The sequence below is a fragment of the Mus caroli genome, chromosome 4 (genome assembly GCF_900094665.2).
Source record: "Mus caroli chromosome 4, CAROLI_EIJ_v1.1, whole genome shotgun sequence".
NCBI classification, from domain to species: Eukaryota; Metazoa; Chordata; class Mammalia; order Rodentia; family Muridae; genus Mus; species Mus caroli.
Genome location: NC_034573.1, coordinates 16632866 through 16640642, shown reverse-complemented (window position 1 = coordinate 16640642; position 7777 = coordinate 16632866). Strand labels below are relative to the sequence as shown.

General features: G+C 38.5%; 1 non-coding gene across 1 annotated transcript; it reads right to left on the bottom strand.

Annotated features, from left to right (window-relative positions):
* Positions 1 to 106: 106 nt before the first annotated feature.
* LOC115031074 lies at positions 107 to 213 on the bottom strand. Its single transcript, XR_003836639.1, has one exon. It is a non-coding gene; the product is annotated as a U6 spliceosomal RNA (small nuclear RNA).
* Between the last annotated feature and the right edge of the window lie 7564 nt (positions 214 to 7777).

The window sequence follows — 7777 nt, the reverse complement described above, 5'->3', positions numbered from 1 at the left end:
CTTTCATCACAGCTCCAAACTTTATCTCTGTAACTCTTTCCATGGGTGTTTTGTTCCCAATTCTAAGAAGGGGCACAGTGTCCACACTTTGGTCTTCTTTCTTCTTAAAAATATGGAATGCTTCACGAATTTGCATGTCATCCCTGCGCAGGGGCCATGCTAATCTTCTCTGTATCATTCTAATTTTAGTATATGTGCTGCCGAAGCGAGCACTGGACCCCATTTTTAATGGGGTTATTTGAATTTCTGGAGTTCAGCTTCTTGAGCTCTTTGTTTATATTGGATATTAGTCCCCTATCAGATTTAGGATTGGTAAAAATCCTTTCCCAATCTGTTGGTGGCCTTTTTGTCTTATTGACAGTATCTTTTGCCCTACAGAAGCTTTTCAATTTTATGAGGTCCCATTTGTCCATTCTTGATCTTAAAGCACAGGCCATTGCTGTTCTGTTTAGGAATTTTTCCCCTGTGCCCATATCTTCAAGGTTTTTTCCTCCCACTTTCTCCTCTATAAATTTCAGTGTCTCTGGTTTTATGTGGAGTTCTTTGATCCACTTAGACTTGAGCTTTGTACAAGGAGATAAAAATGGATCAATTCTCATTCTTCTACATGATAACCACCAGTTGTGCCAGCACCATTTGTTGAAAATGCTGTCTTTTTTCCACTGGATGGTTTTAGCTCCCTTGTGAAAGATCAAGTGACAGTAGGTGTGTGGGTTCATTTCTGGGTCTTCAATTCTATTTGGTTGATTCTTTGTATAGTTCTTTTTGATTCTACTTGGTTGATTCCAACCCTGAGTTTGATTATTTCCTGATGTCTACTCCTCTTGGGCGTATTTGCTTCTTTTTGTTTTAGAGCTTTCAGGTGTGCTGTTAAGCTGCTAGTGTATGCTCTCTCTAGTTTCTTTTTGGAGGCACTCAGAGGTATGAGTTTCACTGCTTTCATTGTGTCCTATAAGTTTGGTATGTTGTGCCATCCTTCATTTTCATCAAATTGTAAAAAATCCTTCATTTCTTTATTTCTTCTTTGACCAAGTTATCATTGAGTAGAACATTATGCAGCTTCCATGTGTAAGTGGGATTCCTGTTGTTTTTGTTGTTATTGAAGACCAGCCTTAATCTGTGGTGATCTGATAGGATGCATGGGATTATTTCACTCTTCTTGTATCAGTTGAGGCCTGTTTTGTGATTGATTATATGGTCAATTTAGGAGAAGGTACCAAGAGATCCTGAGAAGAAGGTATATTCTTTTACTTTAGGATGAAATGTTCTATAAATATCTGTTAAATCCATTTGCTTTATAACTTCTGTTAGTTTCAATGTGTCTCTGTTTAGTTTGTGTTTCCATGATCTCTCCATTGATGAGAGAAGGGTGTTGAATTCTCCTACTATTATTGTGTGAGGTGTAATGTGTCCTTTGAGCTCTAGTAATGTTTCTTTTATGAATGTGGGTGCCCTTTCATTTGGAGCATAGATGTTCAGAATTGAGAGTTCTTCTTGGTAGATTTTACCTTTGATGAGTATGAAATGTCCTTCCTTATCCTTTTTGATAACTTTTGGTTGAAAGTCAATTTTGTTTGTTATTAATGGCTACTCCAGCTTGTTTCTTGGAACCATATGCTTGGAAAACTTTTTCCAGCCCTTTACTCTGAGGTAGTGTCTGTCTTTGACACTGAGGTGCATTTCCTGTATGCAGCAAAATGCTGGGTTCTGTTTATGTGCCTAGTCTATTTTAGTCTATGTCGTTTTATTGGAGAGTTGAGTCCATTGATGTTAAGAGATATTAAGGAAAAGTGATTGATTGTTACTTCCTGTTACTTTTGTTGTTAGAGGTGGAATTACATCTGTGTTGCTATTTTCTTTTGGGTTTGTTGAAAGATTACTTTCTTGTTTTTCCTAGGGTGTAGTTTCCCTCCTTGTGTTGGAGTTTTCCATGTATTATTCTTTGTAGGGCTGGATTTGGGGAAAGATATTGTGTAAATTTGATTTTGTCATGGAATATCTTGGTTTCTCTCTCTATGGTAACTGAGAGGTTTGTTGGGTATAGTAGCCTGGGCTGGCATTTGTGTTCTCTTAGTGTCTGTATGTCATCTGCCCAGGATCTTCTAGCTTTCATAGTCTCTGGTGAGAAGTCTGATATAATTCTGATAGGTCTGCCTTTATGTTACTTGACCTTTTCCCCTTGCTGCTTTTAATATTTCTTTGTTTAGTCCATTTGGTGTTTTGATTATTATGTGAGGGGATGAATTTCTTTCTGGTCCAGTTTATTTGGAGTTCTGTAGGCTTCTTGTATGTTCATGGGCATCTCTTTCTTTAGGTTTGGGAAGTTTTCTTCTATAATTTTGTTGAAGATATTTGCTGCCTTTGAGTTGAGAATCTTTGCTCTCTTCTATACCTATTATCCTTAGGCTTGGTCTTCTCATTGTGTCCTGGATTTTCTGGATGTTTTGGGTTAGGAGCTTTTTGCTTTTTGCATTTCTTTGACTGTTGTGTCAATGTTTTCTATGGTATCTTCTGCACCTGAGACTCTCTCTTCTATCTCTTGTATTCTGTTGGTGACACTTGCATCTATGACTTTTCATTTCTTTCCTAGGTTTTCTATCTCCAGGGTGGTCCCTATTTATGATTTCTTTGTTGTATCTATTTTCATTTTTAGATCCTGAATGGTTTTGTTTAACTCCTTCACCTGTTTGATTATGTTTTCCTGTAATTCTTTAAGGGATTTTTGTGTTTCCTTTTTAAGGGCTTCTAGCTGTTTACCTGTGTTCTCAGGTATTTCTTTAAGGGTGTTATTCATGTCCTTCTTAAAGTCCTCTAAGATCATCACAAGATGTGATTTTAAATCAGAGTTTTGCTTTTCTGGTGTGTTGTGGTATCCAGGTCTCTGGAGAACTGGGTTCTGATGATGCCAAGTAACCTTGGTTTCTATTGCTTATGTTCTTGCACTTGCCTCTCATCATCTGTTTATCTGCAGTGTTAGCCAGTCTTGCTGTCTCTGACTGTGGTTTGTCCCTCCTGTAAGCCTGTGTGCCAGCACTTCTGGGAAACCAGCTTTCCCTGGGTGGAATTTGTGTATGGAGAGCTGTGGCACAGGGTTAGCTCTGGGATGCAGATGGAAACAGGAATGATCTTGTCCCAGGCTGCTCCTTGGTTACTGTGTCCTGAGGGCTCCAGGTGGGTCTCTTGGAGCAGAAATTTTAGTCTCACCTGTGCTCTCAGGTGTGTCAGCACTCCTAGGAGACCAGCTCTCTCTTGGCAGGACCTGGGTATGGAGAGCTGTGGCACAAGGTTGCAGATGGAAACAGGAAGGATCCAGAAATCTCTTTTAAATGTTGAAAGTCTTTCAGCTGTGAGCTCCTGTAAAAAAAAAAATCAATATTAAATTAAGTATCTTTTTCAAGAGAGAAGATACAGGATGCAGTTACAATCTGAATCAAGCAATACAAAATTCCAACAGTATAAACTCAATGTCCAATTATCTGGGATTCATTCACAATCTTCTGGGCTCCTACAAGGAGCTTGAGTTGCTTCTTTACCTCTGCCCTTTGAAGCACACACAGCTTGTCTTCTAGGCTGCAATGGTTGATCCCCTACTCTGTTGCTGCTGCTATTATCAGTGGTCATTCCATGGTACTACCATCTTCCAAATGCTGTGGTCTTCTGCTGCAACTGTGTTGCATTTTTATCAATAGTCTCTCATACGCTATCTTCATGGTGACAAACATCACTTTCTTTTCATGACCCTTTTAATCCTGGGCCTTCAACTGACAATGAGGATGCAACTTTACTAATGGCCTCCTCTGGCCTCTCACAGTACCAAGCCTCAGCTACTCTCCATGATCCCTTCATGCTTTCAAAACCAATACTGCATGGGTGACTCTGACATTATCAAGTTTGGGGGCCAGAACAAGGTGCAGACACACAACCACTTCTGGAACACAGCTTGTGTGTGCTCACTATGAGCGAACACTTCCTAGAAGATTTCAACTCAGTGATTTTAGGTTTCCTTTTAATCACTGTTAATTTCTTAGCTCCAGCTAACCAATTTCAATTGTCCCAGTAATGCAACGTTTTCACTTTAATGTTGCTGGTCTCTTATTAATTACTGTTGACTTTTCAGCCCCAACTGACTGGAACAATAGAATCTCAACTCAAAATACCAAGCAAATAGAGTCTTTGAGCTTTCCTGGAATTTCACAAGCCATGCTTCTGTCTTCTGTAATGTTCTCAACATTCTTATCTTCTAAGATCCTACAGAAGAACTCCCTGAACCTTCAACTCTCAATGGCTTTCCTATTTCAAAGTTCCAAAGTCCTTCCACAATGTACCCAAAACCATGATCAGGTCTGTCACAGCAATACCTCACTCCTGGTACCATCTTAGTTAGGATTTCCATGGCTGTGATGAAATACCATGATCAAAAAGCATGTTGGGGAGAAAAGGGTGTATTTGGCTTACATTTTCACATACTGTTTATCATTAAAAGAAGTCAGGACAGGAATTCAAACAGGGCAGAATGTTGGAGGCAGGAGCTAATTGAAGGGCTATGGAGCAGTGCTGATTACTGGCTTGCCTTTCCATGGGTTGTTCACTGCTTTCTTATAGAATCTAAGACAACTAGCCCAGGGATGGAACCACTCATAATGTCTGGGCTCTTCCCCATCAATCACTAACTTAAAAAAATGCCTTACAGCTGGATCTTATGGAGGCATTTTCTCAATTAAGTTTTTATTCTTTCAGATAACTCTAGTTTGTGTGTCAAGTTGGCATAAAATCATTCAGCATACCATAGCAATAAAATATGGGACAAAATCAGACATGCATATAGAACATCTAGATATTAACCAACACACTTCTAGCCATCTGATTAAAAATATTTGTTCATTTATTACTTTATGTGTATGTATATAAGCCTGCATGAGTTGTGTGCTACATGCACATGCAGAGGTCAGGAATAGGTTCAGGATTCCCTGGAGCTGGAGTTAGAGATGTTTGTGAGTCATATGATATGAGTGCTGAGATCCAAACTGGATCCTTTGAAACAAAGTACTCACCCTAATGCTGATCCATCTTTCCACCTCTAACTACCTGTCTGAACTAGTCCTATAAAAGCATACAAAAAAAGGGGAAGCCTTTCAATAAATGGTACTTTGAAAACTACTAGGTCCCTATATCTCTCTAAGTACAAAACTCAATCTAAAATAGACTGGGATATCAGTTTAAGATCTGAACTCTTAAACTCCTAGAGGCACACATAAAAAAACACATTTTGGGATATAGATAGAGTAGAGAAGTCTCTAAACTGACTCTTGTAGCCCAGGGGCTAATACTGACATTGATGCATAGGATTTCATAAAATCACAAATTTTCTCCACAACAAGGAAAGCATGCATGCAGAATGGGGGAAAATAAAATCTCTGTTATTTATACATCTGACTGATAAAAGATTGATATTAACTACAAAAGGGCTCAAACTCTAAACATGACAGTCCAATGAATAAATGCATGAATGCAAATATCAGTTTTCAAAAGATAAAGTAAAAATGATGCAGAACCTGTGAAGCTACCTGAGAACCTCAGCCAGATCTAGAATGTTAGAAAAGCGGCAGAACTAATGCCTCAGATTCAACAATTACATGGCTTATAGAAGACATTTAGACTAAAACCATAGCAATACCCTTGTTGGGGTCCTTTATTTGAATAAATCAATATACATAAGACAGTTTTTTGAGTTAGTCAAAGAAAATAAGACATAAGCTTAGTATTTAGTGATATTTAAGAATGATCATCTTAAATTGTAATAATATAGAGAATACTGGTGAAAACTATTACAAATATACTTTAAAATATTAATGAATAAAATTTTATATGATTAGAATTAATTTTACAGCAATATGGGAAGATCTTGGGTAAATATAATTATAGAAATGATGGCTATTGAGGACACACATTCATGAAAATATTTTCTATAATTTTGTTTTTGAAATATTTAAAATAAAATGTATTTTAAAATTAGAGGGGACCTGAGACTGCTTTGGTTGGGGAGGCAGAAATTCGGCCTGAGTAGGACCACAGGCCTCTTCCGGCCGGACCAGCACCTGGGTAGCTAGAGCGCAGGGTCGGCTGACNCCCGCCAGCTACCCACGACCCCCGCCACAGGATTTTGAGACTGCTGGTGAGTGGAACACAGCTTCTGCTCCAATCTTTAAANAGTGACAACAACAACAACTAACCCCAGAGATTACCAGATGGTGAAAGGTAAACGTAATAATCTTACTAACAGAAACCAAGACCACTCACCATCATCAGAACCCAACACTCCCACTTCGCCCAGTCCAGGGCACCCCAACACACCGGAAAAGCTAGACATGGATCTAAAGCATATCTCCTGATGATGGTAGAGGGCTTCAAGAAGGACTTTAATAACACACTTAAAGAAATACAAAGGAACACTGGTAAACAGGTAGAAGACAGTAAAGAGGAAGCACAAAAATCCCTTAAAGAATTGCAGGAGAGCACTGCTAAAGAGTTACAAATCCTTAAGGAAAAACAGGATAACATAATCAAACAGGTAGAAGTCCTTAATGAAAAACAGGAAAACACATCCAAACAGATGATGGAAATGAACAAAACCATACTAGACCTAAAAAGGGAAGTAGACACAATAAAGAAAACCCAAAATGAGGCAACACTGGAGATAGAAACCCTAGNAAAGAAATCTGGAACCATAGATACGAGCATCAGCAACAGAATACAAGAGATGGAAGAGAGAATCTCAGGTGCAGAAGATTCCATAGAGAACATTGGCACAACAATCAAGGAAAATGTAAAATGCAAAAAGATCCTAACTCAAAACATCCAAGAAATACAGGACACAATGAGAAGACCAAACCTACGGATAATAGGAGTGGATGAGAATGAAGATTTTCAACTCAAAGGACCAGCAAACATCTTCAACAAAATTATAGAAGAAAACTTCCCAAATCTAAAGAAAGAGATGCCCATGAACATACAAGAAGCCTACAGAACTCCAAATAGACTGGACCAGAAAAGAAATACCTTCCGACACATAATAATCAGAACAACAAATGCNATAAATAAAGATAGAATACTAAAAGCAGTAAGAGAAAAAGGCCAAGTAACATATAAAGGCAAGCCTATCAGAATTACACCAGATTTCTCACCAGAGACTATGAAAGCCAGAAGATCCTGGACGGATGTTATACAGACACTAAAAGAACACAAACTCCAGCCCAGGCTACTATACCCAGCCAAACTCTCAATTAACATAGATGGAGAAACCAAAGTATTCCATGACAAAACCAAATTCACACATTATCTCTCCACGAATCCAGCCCTAATAACAGAAAAAAACCAATACAAGGACAGGAACCACGCCCTAGAAACAACAAGAAGGTAATCCCTCAACAAACCTAAAAGAAGACAGCCACAAGAACAGAATGCCAACTTTAACAACAAAAATAACAGGAAACAACAATTACTTTTCCTTAATATCTCTTATTATCAATGGACTCAACTCCCCGATAAAAAGACATAGACTAACAAACTGGCTACACAAACAAGACCCAACATTTTGCTGCTTACAGGAAACTCATCTCAGAGAAAAAGATAGACACTACCTCAGAATGAAAGGCTGGAAAACAATTTTCCAAGCAAATGGTATGAAGAAACAAGCTGGAGTAGCCATTCTAATATCTGATAAGATTGACTTCCAACCCAAAGTCATTAAAAAAGACAGGGAGGGACACTTCATACTCAT